The sequence below is a fragment of the Kogia breviceps genome, chromosome 5 (assembly GCF_026419965.1).
Source record: "Kogia breviceps isolate mKogBre1 chromosome 5, mKogBre1 haplotype 1, whole genome shotgun sequence".
In the NCBI taxonomy this organism is placed as follows: domain Eukaryota; kingdom Metazoa; phylum Chordata; class Mammalia; order Artiodactyla; family Physeteridae; genus Kogia; species Kogia breviceps.
Genome location: NC_081314.1, coordinates 75,772,081 through 75,794,938, shown reverse-complemented (window position 1 = coordinate 75,794,938; position 22,858 = coordinate 75,772,081). Strand labels below are relative to the sequence as shown.

The window sequence follows — 22,858 nt, the reverse complement described above, 5'->3', positions numbered from 1 at the left end:
AGTGGGGGTAACCAACAGTTCAGAAAGGAGAATGCTGGGCCAAGTGACCTTTAGAATTTCCTTCCAGCTCTAAGATCGAGTCTGTAATTCCCTGTCCCAGGGTTTTATCCACGCCGGAGGGGAGCTGTCTCAGGGATGGAGAGAGAGCATGCAGACCAGATACATCTTCAGTGGAAGCTTCATTTTCATAGACATTTGCCCTCTAGAAACAGGGTTAAGGTCAATCCCTTTACCAAGAGGTCAACAAACTACCTTCTCAACTAGGTCAGTAGACTGACTAGGTGTAAAAGACCTCAAGCACCATCAAGTCTCCTTAGAGGGACTTTCTGAACATTCAGAACATGTGTCAATAAACTGGCCTGGACCCAGAATTCACTGAAGGGAGAAAAAACACAAAAGACTATGATAAACCCAAGGATTATCTTCTTGGCATTCCCTAGAACAGCTGTCTGGCAAATGTTACACGGTGTCTGAGATTATTTTAGAAACTTTGTCTTGAGGAAGAACACGTAGAGAGAATAGCAGACAGATTTGCCCTCATTTTTTGTCACAGAATAAGAATTTCAGGGCCATTGGTACTTTCAGTGAAATCATCCTGATGATGGTCTTATCATTTTTTGAAACTTAAATCATGTCACATCTAATAAATTTATAGCCAAGTGCGGTCACAAAATAAGGTGATACCAATAGTTATTGGGGCCTTCCTTCTCTTCCTGTTCCTTTTCCTCATTATCATGGTAAATAGACTATTCAAAAGATGTGTTAAACAAGAGAATTCTGCCAAGTATCCACAGATGCCCATCTTAAATGAAATACATATTCAGTGGTAAAATGATAAATGATATGTGCGTTCCTAAATTTCCTTTCAGACCTCATTTTCTCCCCAAATATCCTATTTTCAGGGCTTAGTAAAACAGATTATGCCAGAGAGGGGGAGGGAGGGAGAGATAAAGAGAGAGAAAGAAAGAGAGAGAAGAAGGAACGTTACCCGTGAGGGGTGGAATAAAAATTACAGCAAGACTGTGATCAGAGTATAAAACTCAAGGTAGCTCTTGGGGTCTATACCTGTGGGAGTGAGTGAGAGGGTGGCCTAGCACGAACCCCTCACTATGTTCTTGTTCACAGCAGAATTCTAAGTGAAAGAGCAATTTGTCAGCATGGATCACTTACATCAAGTTAGTGTCTGAACTTTGAACACGTGACTCACAGCCATTACGGGAAGATGCCACCTTAGCAGTTCGAATGATGAAGTTTGGGGTTGTGTGTGTGCAGGTGTTGGTTACTTTATACACTAATGATGGGGAGCTTTGTGGCTAATCTAGAAATCAATCTATTATTTGTAACATGATTTCCACGTTCTAAATAATAATTTATTTTTTTTTATTATTATTTTTTTTTTGCGGTATGCGGACCTCTCACTGCCGTGGCCTCTCCCGTTGCGGAGCGCAGGCTCCGGACGCGCAGGCTCAGCGGCCATGGCTCACGGGCCCAGCTGCTCTGCGGCATGTGGGATCTTCCCAGACCGGGGCACAAACCCGCGTCCCCTGCATCGGCAGGCGGACTCCCAACCACTGTGCCACCAGGGAAGCCCAAATAATAATTTTGAAAAAATTTTGGAACAAAGCAGGATTGTGACTTGGGGACATCCTGTTCCACTTGGAGAGAATGGAGTCAGTGCAGCTTCCTATGGAATGCTGTAGAAATACTCCAGACATTCCCCAGGCATGTCACTTCTTTGAAAAAGAAGAGTAGAAACAGCTAAGATGGAGTTTGCCCCAGCACACATACAGAACTCTGGATGTCGGCAGACTTCATTCTCTCTCCACAAAGGAAATGGGTATGTGCTGACTACATGTCTCCTCTCATTTCCAGCCTTAATTTTCTTTCTCTTCTTCCTTCCCCAGGTTATATTAAGCTAAATGATAGGTTCGCTAGGTGTAGATTTCCTAAAGTCTGCCAGGAAAATAGACTTACTGATCAACCCAGACAATGCTGAAGTGCATTAAGACAATGAAGGAAGGAAGGAAGGAAGGAAGGGAGGAAGGAAGGAGAGGAGGGAGGGAGGGCAAGCCAGTCATCATTAGACAAGAAGAGACATACACTGTATGATATTTCATTGGAAATTCATCATTTAGTGGGAAGGCAGTAGAGAGCACAGAAGAATCCAACACAGGAAGGTATTGTTCTGTGTGGTGGTGAGCTGGTGTGGCTTTTATTCATCTTACACTCTGATGAGAGCACATTCATTTCTGGTGGTCTTCCTTTTGAAGAAAACCAGTATTCACGTTACAAAATTAGACTTAAAAAACCCCTAAAGCCTTAAAGTGTTCTTTAGATGGGAACCATCTCAATACCCTTAAGTGTTTTGTTTTTCAGAACATTTTTTATTTCATTGAATGGGTCCAATTTAAAGGTAAAATGAAAGAATGCTTGCTAACTAAAAGTTGACTTTAAATGACTACCAGGCATCATGAATTCAAGCTAGCAAGGGGAGGGAAGGTTTGGGAGTTTGGGATTAGCAGATGCAAACTAGTATATATAGGATGGATAAACAACAAGGTCCTACAGTGTAGCACAGGGAACTATATTCAATATCCTGTGATAAGCTACAATGGAAAAGAATATGGAAAAGGAGATATATACATATATATATGTATAACTGAATCGCTTTGCTGTAGAGCAGAAATTACACATTGTAAATCAACAATACTTCAATAAATTTTTTTTTAAAAGAGTGAGGAGATAGGACTGGTTTATAGACATCGCATGGAAGCCTTTCTAGCCCTGCACCAGGCTGCCTCAACTGACAGGTTACTACCCTGTCCTTGAGGGAGGGAACCTATTTCCTGGAAGAAGTGACAAAAATATGTTTAATACTCTCTACTTTGACTTGTTTGTGCCTGAATTTCTTCTTTAAATTTTTAATTTTAGAATAATTTCATACTTACACAAAAATTGCAAAAAAACCCCCACCTTTTTTTCTGAGCTTGAATACTTTAGTGTGTAATTTTTACAAATTCCCTTACATAATTATAACGCAATCATTAAAATAAGGAAATTAACATTGACATATTACTACCATTTAGTCCTCAGATGCCTTTCAAGTTTTGACAAAGAATGTTTGTTATAGCAGACGATCCAGTTCAAGCTTATCTGCTGCATTTAGTTGTCATATCTCTTCAATTCCTTCACTTAGAATACTTCCTCAATCTTTCCTTGATTTTATAACTTTGATACTATTGAATATCACATTCTGATTATTTTGTGGAATTTCCCTCAATTTGCATTTGCCATCTGATATTTCCTCCTGAGTTCATTGTAAAATTGCTCTTTTTCTCTTTGTAATTAATAAGAATTTTGTGTGGAAGTACTCTGAAACTATGCAAATCTCCCATTTCTTAAACTTTCACCTACTAGTTTTAACAACTACTGATGTTTCTTAGATGATTTAATTATTACCGTGATGGTTGCTAAATGACACATTTTCTAATTCCATCATTTCTCCATTTATTAGTTGGTGTTTTACTGTAAGAAAACGTTTTTTCTCCTCTCTTTCTTTAGTTCTATCAGTATGGACTTACAGATTTTTATCTTAATGATTATAATATATTACTATCATTATTTATTTTGATACATAAATTGCCTCAGATTTGACCAGTGAGAGTGCTTTCAGGCTGACTTCTGTGTCTTTTTATATATCCTCATTCTTTGAAAGGCTGTGAGTCTTTTGAATGGTAGCTCTGCTGGGCTCAATGGAAAGGGGGCTGTTCTTAGGGTCTGAAGACCTGGGTTGAAGTCTTCTTGACTTCTTTCATTCCCAGTTGGGTATCCTTGGGGAAGTGGCCCTTTTGTATTCTGTAAATGGGGGTAATCAATACCTGTATTATCTTTAATATCTATATTGATTGAATTAAATCTGTATAAAAGGAAACATGATATTGATCTTACTAATCATGAAATTTAGTATTCATAAAAATTTCATTGCATTTGAAAACTATCTAGGGTTAGATTTTCCTGGGTCTGTATGAGGATTGTTGAGAACATTGTAGAAAATCAAACAAGTTACTTATAGGCAATTACTTTCAAAAGCAAAAATTATAAAAGAACCATGAAAAAATTTTTAAATAAAAATGATATTTGATGTGAGATGAATGTACATTTTAAGATGTTTAAAATGATGTGGAGTGGGCCCCTCGAACTAGGAGAGTTGAGGGCTTATGAAGGACCTAAGCCAGGCAGAACAGTTGGGGAGTGAATCCCCTGTTCCTGTTCCAACCACAGAGGCTGGACAGCTAGAGTTTTGGGAGAAGTAAGTGCCTTCCTGTGCTGGATGGTGGCGTGGGAATCAATCCCTAATTAGTCTGTGACCCTGACCAGATTGTGCCCCTCTCTGGGGCTCAGGGTCCTCAATAAAACCAAAATATAAGCATATATGCAAAAATCCTTTAAGCTCTCTTACACCTCTAAAAATTGTCTGTGACAGACATAGAAAACAAACTTATGGTTACCAAATGGGATAGCTGGGGGGGGGGGTAAAGTGGGGGGGAGAGCTAAATTAGGAGTTTGGGATTAACATATACACTCTACTATATATAAAATAGGTAAACAACAAGGACCTACTGTATAGCATAGGGAACTATACTCAGTATCTTATAATAACCTCTAATGGAAAAGAATCTGAAAAAGAATATATATATGTATAACTATATATATATATATATATATATAAAACTGAATCACTTTGCAGTACACTTGAAACTAACACAACACTGTAAATTAACTAGAGCTCAATAAAAACAAACAAACAAGCGGAAAAAAAAAAACCCCTCTGTCTGAAGATGCTGGACTCCATGATCACTCTCCATCCTCGAGACTCTAAAATTCTATGTACCATCCTCTGAGCTTTGATTCCAGGAGCTATTTATTTTGAGCATCAGTTTCTGCATAGCCCATAATCAAGGATTCAACTTCTCTCGCTGCTGGTGTCTGCTTCAGAGAGGAGCTGGCCTTCTCCCCTCTTTAAACATAATTGCGTCCCCACCCTAGGGACTGGGCTGAGAGAAGGAGAGGCTTTCTTCCTAATCCATATGTATACTGGTTTGTAGTCCTTGCCCTTGAAAATTATATCAAAAGGAGGACCTCATGAGGAAAAGATATTTTGCTAAGGTGGAGTATTAGTTTTCCATGGTTGCTGTAACAAATTACCACAAACTGGGTGGCTTCAAACAACTGTGATTTATTTTCTCACAGTTCTGGAGGCCAGAAGTCTGATCTCAAGATGTTAGCAGGCTTCAGGCTCCAACCAAAAGCTCTAGGTGAGAGTCCTCCCTTGCCTCTTTTAGCTTCTGGTGACCCCCGATGTTCTTTGGTTTGTGGCTACATCACTCCAATTTCTATCTCTGTTTTCTCCTCTTCATCTTTTTTTTTTTTTTTTTTTTTTTTTTTTTTTTTTTTTTTTTTGCGGTACGCGGGCCTCTCACTGTTGTGGCCTCTTCCGTTGCGGAGCACAGGCTCCGGATGCGCAGGCTCAGCGGCCATGGCTCTCGGGCCCAGCCACTCCGCGGCATGTGGGATCTTCCCGGACCGGGGCACAGGTGGACTCTCAACCACTGCGCCACCAGGGAAGCCCCTCCTCTTCATCTTTATAAGGGCACTTGTCATTGGATTTAGAGAGCACTTGTGTGATCCAGGATGACCTTATTTAGAGATCCTTACTTAATTCCATCTGCAAGTTTCCTTTTTCCAAATAAGGTCACACTCACAAGTTCTGGGAGATTGGATATAGACATATCTTTTGGGGGCTACCATTCAACCCACTGCATGAATGTTGGGCTACTAGCTCTTAGATGAGCTCTAGCGTGTCAGTGATGGTGGATAGACAGGGTGCTGTGAACAGTGTCAGGGAGAGGGAAGGATGGAAAGAGTGAGGAGTGTGCACATGACCCCTGTTGACCTTGGCTGGTGCTGTCATCAGCAGTCCTGCAGTTTAGTGGGGGCCATTCTGAGCACCCATCTCTCCTCCTTTCCAAAGGAGGGTGCTGTATCCATAAGTTAGGCTTGGCTCTGCTGCAGTCACAAACAACACCAAAATCTCAATGGCTCATACAACAAACAGTTTTCATTCACTTGCCTTAAGTCTCTGATAGGTTGACAGCAGGACTGCTCCATTCTGGTTCACTCTGGAACCAGGATGATGGAGTGGTAGACTGGGAATATGGCCAGTCTTGTGGAGGATGGAGAAGAGTGCATGATAAACCTCAAGCTGGCTCTAGAATCTTCTGCCTGGAAGTGATGGGTGCCTTTCCTGCTCATTTCACTGGCCAGGGCAAATCACATGGCCAAGGCCAATGGCAATGAGGAAGAGAAAGATCAGCTTTTCCCAGGGAAGGGCAGTGAATGTTTATGAACCACAATAAGGCAAGCCACAGGTGCTGTAGGAACAGCCCCTCTGTCTGCTGAAAAGATGCATAGCTTCCTCTACCACTTCTCACCCAGGGAAGATTGCTGCTCATCCAGGTTTTCTTGAAACCCTTAGCATTCAATTCTCCGAGGATTGTGCTATCTGCATTTTATGAGTATACACTACTCATTATCCTGTACTATGCAGGCCTCCCATCCCTGCTCATTCCCCATCTCCCAGGAAAAAACCATTGGGTTATAGTTTCATACCATTTTCTGGAAGAGCTGCTGTTGGGATTATGCTTTCCAAACACTACCTACATTGAGTGTCTCCAGCCTAGTGATTTTCACAGCAGCTGTGGGAAGAACACTTTGCTCCTCCCTCTGTTTGCAGAGGCTCTGAGAAAATGGTCAGAGGCTCGGCCCTGAAGTCACAGATGGAATCATCTATGGATCCCCAAAGTCTTCAACGATTAAGGTGGAAGAGGTCTTAAAGAGGTGGAGTGCAGCTTCCATGAATCTAATGGTCCATAGATGAAGTGCAAGGTTCTGTAAGTTTCTAAAATTGTAAGTATAACTGTGTCAGAGTATATGTCCAGTGGCTGTGTATTTTCTGGGGCCAGGAATCAGAGCTTACATCTGATTCTCAAAGAATCTGTGAATCCAGGAAGATTAAGAACCATGGAATCTCAACCATGTACCAAATGGACTGATGCTAATGTATTGACTAACTTCCCCCAAAGCCTTTTCCCTATACCTTGGTTTTGTTTCAGTGAGTTAATTTCTCTAGTATCACAACCTAGTCTGGGAGAAAGAAATAGCCTTTGGAAAGTTACACTGACTTTCAAAGCCAGGAAGGTATCCTTTGGTGCATTCCTACCCCAGCAATTATTACCCTTGGAGTGCCTGCAGAGCTCCCTCCGGGCTTCCCTTTAGTCTCCATGGGGACTCACTAGGTTTCTAATAGTCAAGTGGGAAGACTTACAGTGCTGGCTTACCAGAAGGCCTTGTTTTGGGAATTTCACATACAGGGCAGCTTCTGTCTTGTAAGGAAATTTACACCCCACGAAGCAGAATAGGGAATGACTATGGCAGATGACGATAATAGGATTGCATCAATATTACATGCCTGCCAGCCAAAGAACCAATATGTTTTAACAGCACAGGTTATTTATTCTCCTTTATGAAGCTAGTTGGAGGTGAATAGTATTTCCTTTTTACAGATAAGGAAACATAGGGTCAAAATTTTATTAGCCTCTTGGAGCAGAGATTCTTAACAGGGTCCTTGGATGGGACTTCAGGGGTCTGTGAACCCCTGAAATGATCTGCAAAGACAAGAATAAATTTGTATGCGCATTTGGGAGGGGAGGAGAGAGGGAGGAGCATGAGATTTTCATCAAATTCTACAAAGTTCTGTGACTGTAAAAGGTTCAAAACCACTCCCCTAGGGCTTGTATTCTTGTAAAATAACTGGCAGATTAGCCTAATCTTAACGTTCAGCCCTATCTTTGTGAGGTTTTTTCCGCCCTTGGCTGCTGACCTCCACAACAGTGAAAAAACTAGAAAGCAAGAACAATCGTGGAGGAGTCATATTTAGATAAGTTTCCCTTACCTATCTCTCTTCTGGAAAGTTTAAAATCTTACTTCTACCCATGATCATCCCACGTATGTTGGAGTCCCAAAGACAGAGTGGAAAGAAACCTTAAAAATCATCAGGTTTCATGGATGGGAAAACTGAAGCTTAGAACTGAGGCTTGATCACACTCACATAATAAATCAGTGATCAAGTTAATGTTCATTCCTTTCTGGGAAATCAACTCCCATCTCAGCTGGAAACCCCTTGCCAATATTTTTAAACAAATGCCAATTCAATAAGATTCATTTTTCTTGACATTATGCAAATAAGGCAAAGGAGACTGTGTGGCCTTCTGTCCAGGGAGTAGGAAGTGAAGCCTGTATGGGGCTACACGCTCCCTTGGGACACGTTGTGGTGTCAGAAAGGAGCTCTGGAAGAAGCAGGTCCTCGTCCATTTCTGTTTCAGCCACAGCTGGAGGTGTGGCTCCCGACCCACTTCCCCCGGGAGTTAAACCAAAGTGCATCTCCTCAGGACGCCTGGCAGGTTCTACTTTCCCAGAGCTGCCATCAGAACCTCCTTTCCTCCCCAGCCTTGCTTCCCACTGAGGGAAACGTTGACTTTTCCAGGTTAAATGTTCCGAGTCAGATAGTCCCTCCCGTGAGAAGCAGAACCGTGGTCAGGTCACAAGGCAGGTGAGACCTGGGGACCAGAGAGGCCTGGAACTGATGCTGTTCAAGTGTGCTGGGTTTGATCTTTAAAGACATTTAAATGTCTTTCTGACCCAGAGGCAGACTTTGTTCTGGCTGGAGGGACCCTGGACCTCTCGAACCTCCATGAGGGGTAAAGTCTGGTGTTAATGTCACTAGCGAGCCGTCAGTCACAGAAACTGGCCATGCCCCGGTGTCTTCCAAGGGGACCTAACAGTGTTTCTTCAGAGAGACCTTTGATAAGACTCTTCAGAAACGTAGTGATTCATAAGAAAGATGTTATTTTCTACAGACTAGGAAAGTTGGAGGAGGATTTAAGATATTATTCACTCATTAGACAGACAGATGAGGAAACCAGAAAGGGGCAGCTGCCTGAGGGCCCAGAGCCAGGAGGTAGAAGCACCGGGCGGGAGACTTGGGTCTTGTGACTGACCTGTGTGCTTCAGGCTACTCTACACACCACAACTTTCTGTCTTCCTTCCTACTCAGACAGTCTTCCTTAAACTTCAATCTCCAAATTGTACCGCTGCTCTACACACCACAACTTTCTGTCTTCCTTCCTACTCAGACAGTCTTCCTTAAACTTCAATCTCCAAATTGTACCGCTGCTCTACACACCACAACTTTCTGTCTTCCTTCCTACTCAGACAGTCTTCCTTAAACTTCAATCTCCAAATTGTACCAAGGGTTCATTTGTGGGACCCCAAGTCAAATTTCAAGAACTAAAGAATGCAGATGAAAAGATTTGCCGAATAGCATCTAAGGGACTTATGGACACACTCTCATTGAAGTGGAGAGGGCTGCATCCCGTGCCTGCAATCAGGATAGTGCACAGACCCTAGCCCTGCTGCTTCTACATTCCCTACAAGCCCAGAGCCCAGGGATCCTACTAGGACATGGCCGCAGCCAGCTATCCATACACACAGGTGCCCAAGGCCACTTGTGTGGGAACCCATTCTCATCACCTCTGCCTCCGGAGACTTCAGATGACACCTCCCCACTCTCCCTTCCCCTGCTCCAGCCCCTCTCTGGTCGTACAGGAGCCAAAGGGGATTTGTGCAAACAGGCACAGGCCCAAGCCCAACCCAGGCCTGAGGAGCTTGACCTGAAGCAAGAGGATAACCCAGGACAACACACTCAGCTCCCTGGACAAGGAGGGGTGGCCCGGCAGCCGGAAAGAAAACTCCTGGACTTTTTATTGAATCCATAAAACAAAAGGTGAAGGGGTTCTGGGGAGGGGAGGAACGCCCGATGATTTATGGCGCTGGTGTGCAGAGGAGGAGAGCAGGGAACTCTGTCCAGCTCGGCGGGCGGCGTGTGATTCATTTCCCCCGGGGCCGCGGGGCCGGCCGGGCGGGCGCAGGCAGCCTGGGGCCGCCGCACACCCCGCGCTCGTTTATTTACGGTGGTTTATCAGTGGCTGCGCGCGGCGATAAAGTTTATGAAAAGAGGCGGCGGCTCCGGCCGGCGGCCCGGCCCGCGCTCCTTTCCCACACTGATTAGGATCGAGCAGGGCTTTGGAAGCTGTAGTTAAGGATCTCGGGTGCCCGGAGCCGCGTCTCCCCCTTCCTGCCCCGCCCGCCCGCCCGCCGGCTGCCCGGCTGCTGCCGCGCGTGGGAGCCGAGGTCAGGGTTGCGGCCGCGGCCCGGCCCGGGCGGGGGAGGGGAGAATCGCCCCGCGCGGAAGGGGGAAAGGGAGCGCCCCGGCCAGGGATGTTGGCAAGGAAGAGAAAAATACCATTCAAATAAAAATGCGCAATCCCCCTGTTAAGAGGTGGAAGAGGGGTGATGGGGATTTTTCTCCTCTGGAAGTGTGGCGTATTCTCATCCCCTACGTTTACTTTTTTAGGTCCTTCTCCATCATTTCACCTACATTGTTTTGTCTTTGCATTTGGACTTAAACATTTTTTTTTCCTTTTCATGAGCATATGTTGTTCGTCCCTTCAAGATAGTTATTGAACACCTACTTTGCAGGACACCTCTAAGCATGGGGGTTTTGGCGGGGTTGGGGGGGAGATTCAAATATGAAGAGGGCGGTCCTGTCCCTCAAAGTTCTCATGTCCACAGGGACAGACAGTCCAGTAAAGTGTAACAGCAGCCCTGGGACTATAAGTAGCAGACACTGAGGCCGGCAGGAAGGCAGGTGCTGGCGGCAGTAACTTGTTTACCGGTCAGAGCGACTTTAGGAGGGAGGTGCCATTATTATGCTATTTTACATATGGTAAAACTATGGCTCAGAGAGGGCCAGTGACTTGCTTGAGATGACTCAGAAGTCAGTGGCTGAGCCGGGATTTGAACCCAGGAAAAAAGTCCCCAGAGCCTGGGCACCTAACCTCTAAATCTCCCTGATGCTCTAGAATAGACAGGGAGCAGTGGCGGTGCAGCAGCCTGATGGCCGATCCTTCCTGGGAAGGACAGTGGACAGTGGACTGTCTGCAGACGGGGCTGGGCATCATGAGGGTTGGGCTCGAAGAGTAGGTTTTCACAAGACAGGCATGATGGCCAGAGGAAGGCAGTTTTAAACAGAAAGAACTTCTGCCGTCCTGGTACTGAGTTCTCCAGGCCCAGCTCCTTTCACCTTCCATTTTGTATTCTTCCTCCAAGGAATGGAAGAGCAGCAGTACAGAACCTTCATACTGCGTGAAAAGAAGGTCACCTTCCCAGGCCATTTCCTTGATCTGGAAGGTTGTATCTGCAACTGCTGTAATCCTAACAGTTTTCAAGTTTTAACAGTGTCATCCCCTCCTGAAAGCTCTCCTAGCGGCTCCTTATTTTCCTGCCAATGACTGAAAGCAATCCTTCCTCCTCCTCTCTCTCACGCTTGCCTGTAGGCAGTAAAGCTCCCATCTGTCCTTCTTACTCGACTGTGAACTCCTGGAGGGCACTGGGATATTCCTTCCCTTCTCACCTGCTTCTGCCCGAGGCCTGGTTTAATATCCTGCACATAGGAGGTTCTTACTAACTGCATTTGGTGAATAAATGGGGGAGAAAGAGAAAGCATCTGATCTCATAGGTGTCTCATTTACCCCTCGATGGGTTTCATAATCAAGCAAGCTAAAAATGGAGATGATATGTGTCCTCACCAGAGAAGGTCTGGACCAACTCTGCCAAGAGAACACAAAGGCAGAGTCACCCAAGCCCCGAGTCCCTTAAAATCCCTCCAGACTGGGAGTAGGATTAGTCCTGGAGCCTGGGCATAGCAGGAAGTCTTGTTGCCCCAGTTATGGGGAAAGGGCTGTGAGGGACCGGAGCCAGTCACTTCATTGCGTAATCCGTCTTGATTTCAGTGATGTTTTCCATGGGGCCAATGGCATGGTGGTGGACATTTGACTCCAAAGGGTAAGGCATAACTACGGGCACCTGTCAGCACCACTGCTAAGGGGGTCAGGGCTGCCTCTTGTTCTTTGTTGTAGTTTTGTTTGTTTAGAACCAGCTTTTTAAAAATTTAATTGGAAAAGTACCCCATGCACATGATTTTAATTGAAGTGATTCAAAAGGGTATACAATGAAAATTCTGCCTCCAGCATAGATTCCTCAACTCATCACCTCCCTCCCCAGGGGCAGCCATCGTTAATTAAGAGTTTCTTTTCCCGAGATGCTGTGTGCATATATATACACAATATTTTTGTATTTTTTCATGATGACTTAATGAGGTTATTGTGGACATACTCAATGCACTTGCAGGTGTTGGTGATGTTGTTACAGTTGTTGATACCCTGGAAAAGAAGTTTAATGTTCACTGAGCTTGAGAACTGGAGAACTAGTCTTGTACATTCTGAGTGATGTTGAGTAATAAAAACTGTGTAATAGCAAAACGTAGATATCTCAAATGCTATATGCAGGAAGACTGATCCGGTCCATGGGTAGTGGAGAAAGGATCCAAAGAGGCATGGTTGGCCACAGGGCAGGAAATGTTAGGCCATCTCTAGCAAGTACCAGTATGCTGTCAATCAGGGTGGATTGTAAGGAGTATAACTGATGGAAACCAGCAAATTACTTTCGAGGTAGGTTCTCATTAAAGTATTTATCAATCTCCTGTTATTTGTACTCTGTTATAGACTGGTAGGAGGGAGAGTCACAGAAGTGAATAAGGTAACTTCTAGTTAAATAACGAGGACCAGAATGCACTCATATGACATTAAAATAAAGATGTCCTCCATAGACTGGCTGACAGAACTGGCATCCTTTAATCTAGAGAATAAAAGGACAAAAGGTGACAATTATTTAAGTACCTGGTAAAGGAAGCTGAGCACCACAGATCTCACTGCCTGAGTGTGACTTCTTAGTGGCACTATACCCTAAGGTACCTAGGGCAAGGGATCTCCAGCTCTCTGCACAGCCTAAGAGCCCCAGGGCCTGCTCCTGATGGCTGTCCCTAGGCACTCTGCAGCCAGAGTTCTGAGGAATGAGGAAGAAGGTTCTTTGCTCATCTCCCCTCCGTGTGACATTCCAGTAGTGTGGCTCCAAAGCTCTACTGTCTGCACTCTGTTCCCATAAAACTCCAACAAAATTGTCTTTTCCATTTTTCCTTCTGGTCCTGATGCTCTTGATAAAACTCAGATATGAGTCGAAAACGTGTTTAAGCAAGGCGTACTTGGGATGAATTGCCTCCAATGAACAAGACTGTCCTCCAGGGTCAACCCGGGCCCCCTCCGGTCTCCTTTGCCCCAGAACGCCCTCCCTCCCAGGAGCCCGTTGGTCCCTCATGCAGTTGTCAGATGTGCTTGGACATGTCAGCCTCCAGCTCAGGTGCAAACTAGGACCTAGATTCCCCCTAATAATAACTAGCAAGTGCTTGGTTGTTTTGATGAAAGATTCTGCTAATTGTTCTATAAGGAAGGTCAAATAAGAGGCTGTGGATATAAACGATGGCAGGAAAGATTTTAGAGAGTGAAAAGGGAGGATTTCTTATATCAGGATGATAGGAAGGAAAATTATTGCAATCTCTCTAGGGAAAAGTCTGCAGTCTTTCTTGAATTGTTCAGGAATAGGAGTCCTAATTCTTTCCAAGCCAAGCCCTTGGTATTCCTGAGTTGGACTGAGATGTCCTACCTTTAAAATTGAATAATAGTGGCTGTTCCCCTAATTCAGGTGATGTAATTTCTCCATGTAAATGTTTTTCCATGCATTTTTCCTATGTCTTAAACCTTTAGCACCTGCAGGCAACAAAACTAATGAACAAGTAGTAAACAGATATGAACGAGAAAACTTGAAAACCACCGCAGATCCTGCTGAGTTTGTTGCTTTTTCTAAAGAACATGAGTGCTTGTGGCTTTATACTGCCTGCCCATAATGTAGCCATATTTTCTGCTATTAAAATGGTTCCTAGTTCATGGACGGAATGAAACAGACCATTAATCCAGGGTGTTCCTGGAAGAGCCTCATATTTCAGGAGGCATACCACGACTTTTCACCTTTTCATCCTCCACCACCTGAGTACACTTGAGCTTCGCTATTGTCCACTCTTGAGTGTTAGTTTCCGTTCCTTCCCCTGCCCACCTCTCTCCACCTCTGCTGTTTCACATCATGGCCCAGACTGACTCCCCTCCTCTGCCAGGCTAAAGATAACCTCCCCATCTGGGATATCACCCACAGGCTAAATTTATTCTCAGAGGTGAGTTGGGGCTATCCTGTCCAGTGACTCCAGGCAAACATCTAAGCCCTCAAGCCTGTATGTCATCGAAAGAGATGAAAGGAGCTTGGGAAGGGGAAGGGACCCCTGGGGAGAGAGGGGGAGGGGTAGGAAGGAAAGATGAAGAGGGAGATTCATAGGAAGTTAGCAAAGGGACTTCAGAGAAAGGGTGACACACCGTGACACTGTGACTACAGCATAAGCTCAGTTAGTCTGAAGGATTTGACTGCCCCCAGCAAAGATTCCATTTCTGTCAGTTATAATATTACTGTAATACAACCTTCAGAGGGAAAAGCCCAGTGCTAATTAGGGCTCAAGAAGTCAGCGGACTTGATGTACAGAGTGGGGTGTTTAGTTTTATGATGTGGCTATGGGTTACATGAGAGACTAATAAAAGAACTCCATAAAATGTGGCTTGGAGCAATGGGGTTGCAGTCTCTGCCAGAGGGTCAGCCCTGTTCAGAAGTTGTTTTAGATCAGGGCTGATGTCTAGCTGGTATGGCCATTCTGGTTCGTGTTACTGAGTGGTCAGTAAGTGCCAGGCAGTGTTCCTGGAACTGGAGATGCAACAGTTATCTGGAAGTGGTTCTGCTCTGAGAGACTGTCCAGTCCATTGGGGCCAGAACTAGGCAATCAGGGAGACCAGGGGAATCAAGGGTGGCTGAGCTTTGCTTCTGAAGCCCATTCCTGGCCTGAGTGTATCTTAGGTGGGGACCATCCTGTGTGACTCTTGGTGAGAAGCTTCTGTGTGGTTCTGCTTTGCCCCCACAGGTTACTAATAGCCTGGTGGGTCTGCTGAGAGCATGGAGTTCTCAAGAGGGGCTCTCATTGTACAGACATAGAGGTGGAGAGGCCAAGGACTGCTTGCCATCTCCTTCCTTACACTCTAAAAATGCTTGTAAGCATCAAACAACATTTTATGATGCATTTCACTGAATTAACAATTGAACACAATAATTCTTTTACCTTTCATAAGCAAGAAATATTAGACAATCTGGATAGGAAAAAAGAAAATAATAAAAATTATAAATTCATCACCTAGAGACAACAATTTAGCATTTGTTCATGCAAACTTTTTTTCTGGATGTATTTCCTATTTCTACAGATGAGGGAGATACATACACACATATATACACATATGTATGTACTTTGGAATCTGCCTTTTTCACTCACTTTCCCAATGAGTGCAATTTTAAAGTAAATCCAATTATTCAAAAATATTTAATTAATGCACACAACTTTGAAGGACTCCCCCCGCCCCAAAATCCAGCGAGAACAAAGAGTTTAATCGTCTTAGAAGTAAATGAGGCACTTGCCAGGGATAGCAGATCAAATTTTTCCTGGTTTTACATTAAGACATGGGATGGAAATTTTCATATGATGGTGCCCTGCCTGCCCTTGACTCTCAGTTCCAACCTGGTGTTCTCCTGATGAGGCAGCCAATGGGAATGATGGGGGCGGATCCTGGAGGAGCAAGGGCAGGTGAGGCTCGTTAGAGACTTGGGGAAGGGAGTCAGGGCAAGGCTTTCTCCCCTTTGAGCCAGTGGATGGAGAGATTGGGGATGAGGTTCTAATTGAGGTGGGTCCTGGGCTACATCAGCACTCATGACCGGCCCCCCTCCTGCCAGGTTGCTGAGGATAAGCTGAACCTGGAGACACAGGGGAACTGAGAGGTTTGCTCCCTCCTGGTGCCATGATTGAGACCGACTCCCTATATGCAACTACTCACAGGATTAATGTCACCTAAGGAATTCACAGAGCTGGCCCTGAGTTTCAAAGAACAGATAGAAAAAAATAAGTGTGCATCTAAGAGGGATCAGGGGGCACAGAGGGAGAGGAACCCAGCAAACAGCTGATATTCATCACCCTGAGCAGAAGTTACAAGGACCTTCAAACACAGTAGAAAAGGAAAACAAAGACTTTCTGGAACTAAAGATATTTTTAATGAAACTCCTAACTGGATGAATTAAATCAGAAGATGGACTTGACAGATCAAATGAAAGAGCATCCTATACCCAGAACAAAAATACAAAGAGATGGAAATCATGAGGGCAAAATCAGAAACCTGAAGGCTGGACCCAGGAGACCTAAGATGTCAGTAATAGGAATTCTGGGAGGAGGAGAAAAATAAACAGATGAAGGAGAGGAATAATTAGACAAATGACAGATGATAACTTCCCCAAGTGAAAAAGACTCGGGTCTGAGTCTTTGGTTTAAAAAGAACTCATGGGGTCACTAGGACTGAAAGCCACACACCTAAGCACATCCAGATAAAATTCTTGAACAGCAGGTGTAGAGAGAACCTCTTGCCCCCTTCACTACAAAGAGGAAAACATTAATTACAAAAGAAAAGAAAAGAAAAGAGGTGGGTGTCATGTTTCTCACTTACCATAATGGGAACTTGAAGACATCTAAAAAACACTAGAGCAAGCCAAAATACTTCTTGCTGGTCAGGGTAACAAAATAAATAAATAAAAATATCACCCAGATATCCAGGCAATGGTCTGAGAAAAATACTCTAGAAAGAACCTTAAGCAAATAAAAAAATGTACTGAAGCAGATAACTCAAGACAAGAGAAGATGAAGAGAGAATTTGGTGGTGGGCAACTGGGCCTCACAATCTCTCTGTCTCTGTCTCTCTGTCTCTTTGTCTCTGTCTTTTCCTCTCTTTCTGAGGCAGTTGCAACAGAGGCCTGTGCTCAACCCAAGGGGAACTTTGGAGCTGGGATTGTTCCGAGTTGAGATGGATCTGGCTTTTTCACCCAGACCTGGGGTTTGGCAGTTTCTTTCAGCTTCAGGCAATTCCTGGGGAGACAGACTTAGCTGTGAGCTGTCAGCAGACAACACTCCTTCAGCTGGGAGCTGGGATGGGCATAGCCCCCAGCATCCCTCACAATGCATGCACGGTGCCATTTATGTAAAATGATATGTATCAATACATAATTATGCTGGGGAGTGTTTAATAATCAGCTCTTGGGGAGATGGGGGCTGGTGTGTGTGTAGGGGATTTCCAATTTGTAGCCTCTGTGGATTCTTGTGGAATAAATACTCCTATCATGGCTGATCTCAAACTACCAATGTGATGTCACTGCAGAGGGACCTGGGACCAGACCCAGCAGTTGCCCAGGAGGTTCAGGGAAGGGGAGGGGAGGATAGAAGGAGCAGCAGTCACAGCATCTTATACGGTGGGAGTGCTCTGATACTGGGAGTTTTCCTCTGTTGGCCTCCTTTTTTCTTTTTGGTCACCTTTCTAACCCTTGTCCCTACAGTCCACTTCGGTAAGTTGGTATTCTTTGCAGGCAGTATTCCAGAAGAAATCTCAAGCCCTTGTTCATACCGAGGCCCACGTGACCATCAAAACTCAAGGCTGGGCTTCCCTGGTGGCGCAGTGGTTGAAAATCCACCTGCCGATGCAGGGGATGCGGGTTCAAGCCCTGGTCTGGGAGGATCCCACGTGCCGCGGAGCACCTGGGCCCGTGAGCCACAACTACTGAGCCTGTGCTCCACAACGGGAGAGGCCGCGATAGTGAGAGGCCTGTGTACCGCGATGAAGAGTGGCCCCCGCTTGCCTCAACTAGAGAAAGACCCAACACAGCAAAAATAAATAAATAAATAAATAAATAAACTCCTACCCCCAACATCAAAAAAAAAAATCTTTAAAAACTCAAGGCTTTGTCTTGGTGGGCGGTGCTGGGGATGGAGTTGAGGGGGTGTGGAGGGGTTGGCAAACCTCCTCTGAAAGGGGCCTGTGGTACATATTTTTGGCTTTGTGGGACCTATGGTCTCTGTTGCAACAACGAATCCCCCGCAGGACATAGTTTGCTGACTCCTGCTGTACATGATACCATTGTGTCATAAACCTCACTGAAGTGTTAATTATGACTATTTCAAAGGCCCCAGAGGAAAGAGCCCCTTCACTCTAAACCAACCAACGAGTTCAGACCAACCAATACAGAGGAGGGATTTAGGCCTTGGGGGAGGTTTTGTGGTTCAGCCGCCTTCTCCAGGAATGTATTTTAACTTCTTTTCTCCAGGGTTAAATAAAATGAGGAAAAGAGAATGCCTGGGTTAAAAAACAAAAAAACAAAAAATAAATTGACAAAAGAAGTCCAAACCCCTCAAAAACCAAAAACCCAATTCTACTAACATACTCTTTATTTATTAGTATCCTGTTAATTTTGGATTGGAAAAATAGACCTGGGAAGGAGGTAGGTCCTCCCCACAGCACTAGCTCTGAAGGAAGGTACCGTAGACAGATCAACAGAGTAAACCAAGCCCGGCAGCCAGACCCTTCATAGGGCTGAGACATTAAACTCTTCCTCAGCTTTCTAGCATTATTTGAATGTTAATATGAAATCTCTGTCTATTTATAAAAGTGAATCATGTAGGACTTTTTTTGGGGCAACACTTGATGAATACCTCTAGCGTGTTGGTGTAGATACTAAGCTACAGTTTTCCAAATATATTTGGGGCAAGTCTCTTTTCCCCCGGCTTCAAGTTTTCCATCTTTGAGTATTTACAATGTCTTGGACAGCCTTGTGAATTTTTGTGACTTTGTATTAATGTGGATTCTTAAATTTCACCCAAACAGTTAAGCCCCTCTACTCAAAAGAACTGCCTTTGACTCCTGACCAGTCCTTGCCTTGTAACTCCATGAGGTGGACAGCATGACAGGCGAGTTCTATTTTGGCTTTTGGTTTTGTCTTAGAATGTGTGTGTGTGTTTAAGCTTGGTGGTGAAAAAGTTATTTTGTAGTAGAAAGTCCTTGCCTTATCATTACTTTGCTGATTTTTCCCTGGTGACCAGGAAGCTCAGAGCTGAATTTAGGGTCCATACAATCCCACCCTGGTTCTTTCACAATGATCTTTCGGTAATTCTCAGTCTTTTTGGGTTCACAGATCTCTATGGGAATTTGATGGAAGCAAAGAGGAATCTCTCAGGAAGCATTCCTATCTGCCCACAAAACATAGGCAGAGAGTGGATTCTGATCACTCCCTTTGGAACTCTTCACCTACCATATTTTACATTTTATTTGTGTTACTTTCTGGTGCCCTCAGTGCTGATGCACCCAGGACTTCAAGAAACAGAGGAGATGCTGACAAACGTTGGAAGGGTTTATTTGTTCTCATGCAAAGTGGGGAGAGGTAGTCAATGCTTTCTACCTCAAGAGTATTTCTCCAGAAACATTATCACAACTTAGTCCTGTAGTACAGGGGGAAAGAACCAGACTAAATTAAAGCCCTGGTTTTATCACTAGCTAGTTCTGAACTTAAACAGATCCTTTCACTTCAGTGAGCCTCCATTTCCTTAACTGTAAACTGAGAGCCCTACAGAGGCCGGTGGGAGATTAAGGGAAAGACTTTCTGTTGGAAGAGCTGGCTGCTCTGTAAAGTGTGGTGCAGATGACTGGTTCCTTGGGATCCTTCCTAACCAGCACTCAGTTAAACCAAGACCAAGGGGTGGGACACACAGAGGCCATCACCTTGCCTTGTACAGCGATGGCCACTGACTGATGACCTAGCAGTCCTGGGCCTCCATTTGTTCCTTCCTGATCCAGGAAAAAGATGAACATTTAAGGAGGCTCTAACATGACTGAAATAAGCAGGTGGAAACTGATAGACCAGTGAGGGCCTGGGCCCTGTCTCTGGGATGCCCATGAGAAATGCCAATCTCTCCCACAGATCACCCCTCCCCTGCCTCCATACTTGCACAGTTACGCCTCCTTGCAGCTCCAATGCAAGAACCAGCCCTACCACAGCCCCTTCCCTGACTGTGTTCTTTTTTCTTCTGCAGGCCACAGGATTCTTGTCCATCAGATTCCAGTAGCATTTACTGCTTGTTGTTTATCTGTTACTAAAGCTAAATTCAGTAGTCTACTGAGTACTTACCATGTAGAAGGCTTTGCTCTGATCAGAATCCTATATTGCTTGATTCATCATTTTCAGATTGTTCATCTCTATATGTGTTGTACCCTTTACGGAATGGGATCATGTGATCCCATACATCATGTGATACATGCATCCTCCAACCATCCAGCACACTGGAGCTGACAGCTAAATGTCCATGCTTAAGTCAACTCCCGCTGGCTAGAGCTCTGGTATAACATAGTGGTGAGTCAAACACATAATTATAAAAGTTATACATAGCCAGTTTAAAGAGTTTGGGAATATATAAAATATAAATTTACTTATAATCCTACTATCCAGTGATAACCTCTATTAATATTATAGTACATTTTATTTTAACCTTCTTTTATCTATGTCTCTATTTATCAAATAAGGAACCATCTATGTGCAAAGTTTTACACTTCACATTTTTCCCATGCCATTACAAATTTTGAAAACATAATGCTGTATAATATTCCATTATATTGATGAACCATCTAATTTATCAATTTCCTTATTAGACACGTAGGCTGCTGTCAAGTTTTCCACTATTACAAAAATTATTGTAATGAGAATTTTTTGTACATATGTCTGCATGCCTACATCTCTGATTATTTCCCTTCAATGTGTTCATGGAATTTAAATTACTATTCAAAGGGTACAGAACTTCTAGTTATTGGTTTGTATTACCAGATTGTTGTCAGAAAGGATTGTCCTTTCTATCCCATCAGAAGAGAAGAATGCCTGGTTTATTATTCCTACACTAACATTAATGATATTTTTCAATATTTACAAATTTGATTAGCGCAGATGAGTTTCAGTTTTGCCTTTCCATATTTCTTTGATCATTTGTGAGCTTAAACATTTTTATATATTTATGAGAAACATTATTTCTTCTCTGAATTATCTGTTGATGTTTCTGACCATTTAAAAAAATGGAGTGTTAGTATTTTCCCTATTGGTGTGCTACAGATCCATTATTGAAGGTTTTTAAAACCATTTTAAAATCAACTGAATATTTTTTATTTTTTTATGCCACATCATCCACAGCCACCTTAGAAGAAAGACCAATTCCAAACGCAAAGAGCAGTTCCTTCGGTTATTTTGGGTTATTGAATCATTTCTTCTTTGCATAAAGAATGAATAAGAAAAAAAAAAAAAAAAAAAAAAAAAAGAATGAATAAGAAGGGCTTCCCTGATGGCGCAGTGGTTGAGAGTCCGCCTGCTGATGCAGGGGACACGGGTTCGTGCCCCGGTCCGGGAAGATCCCACATGCCGCGGAGCGGCTGGGCCCGTGAGCCATGGCCCCTGAGCCTGCGCGTCCGGAGCCTGTGCTCCACAACGGGAGAGGCCACAACAGTAAGAGGCCCACGTACCGTGAAAAAAAAAAAAAAGAATGCACAAGAAAATGTGAGTGCAGTGTTTTCCTCAACACACTTGCTTTCCATTAAGTGGATCTTTTGTGCTGAAACAGATTTACAGACCCACCAAATCAGAGGATGCCGCTGGCAGAAAGATGAACCTGGTCTGGTGTTAATGCAAGAAGATCCCTGTGGTACAGACGCAGGAAGTTGGACCATATGGAGAATTTTCTACCTCTGCCTTCTTTCCTTCCTTGTTCCTTTCCTTTTACTTTTTTGTAATTGTAAGGTGTCAGCAATGGCTTGACTCATTAGACAATACATATTTTTCAGAAAGTCTCTGTTTTTTTCATTTCCCTCAGGTAATATAGATAACTGAAAGCATTGAAAGAATAAAGACATTTTTTGAAATCCATTCATAAGATGCGCAAGAGGAATTCATCACAGAAACTTCAATCATTCTTAAAAAACAAAAAAAAACAGGCTTCAACAACTCCCTTGAGATAGGTGTTAGTATTATCTTGATTTTACTTACAGAAGAGGCTTAGAGAAATTAAGCAATTTGCTCAAGGTCAACAGCCAGGAAAGCAACGACACCAAAACTTGGACCCAGTTCTGCTGATGCCAAAGTGCCAGTTCCAATCTATACTATTCCGCTAAGATAGCTAGTTATAGTTCTTAATTACATGTGATCAGAAAGCTCTAGTTGCAGTCTTTATATGTGATCAGAAAGCTTGTATCAGATCTATGAGGCAGGTGCTGTAGGAAACTGGGCACAGTGTTGGGACATCTGACAAAGTATTGGACCATGGGGCCAAGAGAGTCAGCAAATTTGTGAATGAGAGAGAATCTTTAATGGGGGTCAGAGTGACCATCTTTCTGGCAAAATGGCAAAAGGGAAAATTGGACACACTGGTATAGAAAGACAAGGGATGGTTAGAGAAGGAATCAAGGTGGTTTCTCTTCTTCCTCAAAGGCTCTAGGGGCTCCACGTTTGAGTCTGTTTCAGAATAATTGTGAAAAGCTGTGGAGTTTTTAGGACGATGGGGGAAGAAGAGTTGTCCCCAGGAAGATGGAATTGAGCCAGGTGAGGTTCTATCAAGGTGTAGAAATAAGGACCCAGGAGCAGGGAGCTGGGCTTCGGGAATGGTGGGGCTTGAAGGAGGAAGGCACAGCAATAAGGGAATGGATGTTCCTCTCTCATGAGCTGTGTGATGAATTGTTCTCTTAATCAAGTTGCCGTCATAACTGCAAACAGTGCTCTCAAGAACTGGGATGTAGAAGAGGGGAAAGAGTGC

General features: G+C 43.9%; 1 long non-coding RNA gene across 1 annotated transcript; it reads left to right on the top strand.

Annotated features, from left to right (window-relative positions):
• Positions 1-9,774: 9,774 nt before the first annotated feature.
• On the top strand, positions 9,775-21,770 carry LOC131757096 (uncharacterized). Its single transcript, XR_010840723.1, has 3 exons — positions 9,775-9,901; positions 18,906-18,988; positions 21,674-21,770. It is a non-coding gene; the product is annotated as an uncharacterized lncRNA (long non-coding RNA).
• The last annotated feature ends 1,088 nt before the right edge of the window (positions 21,771-22,858 follow it).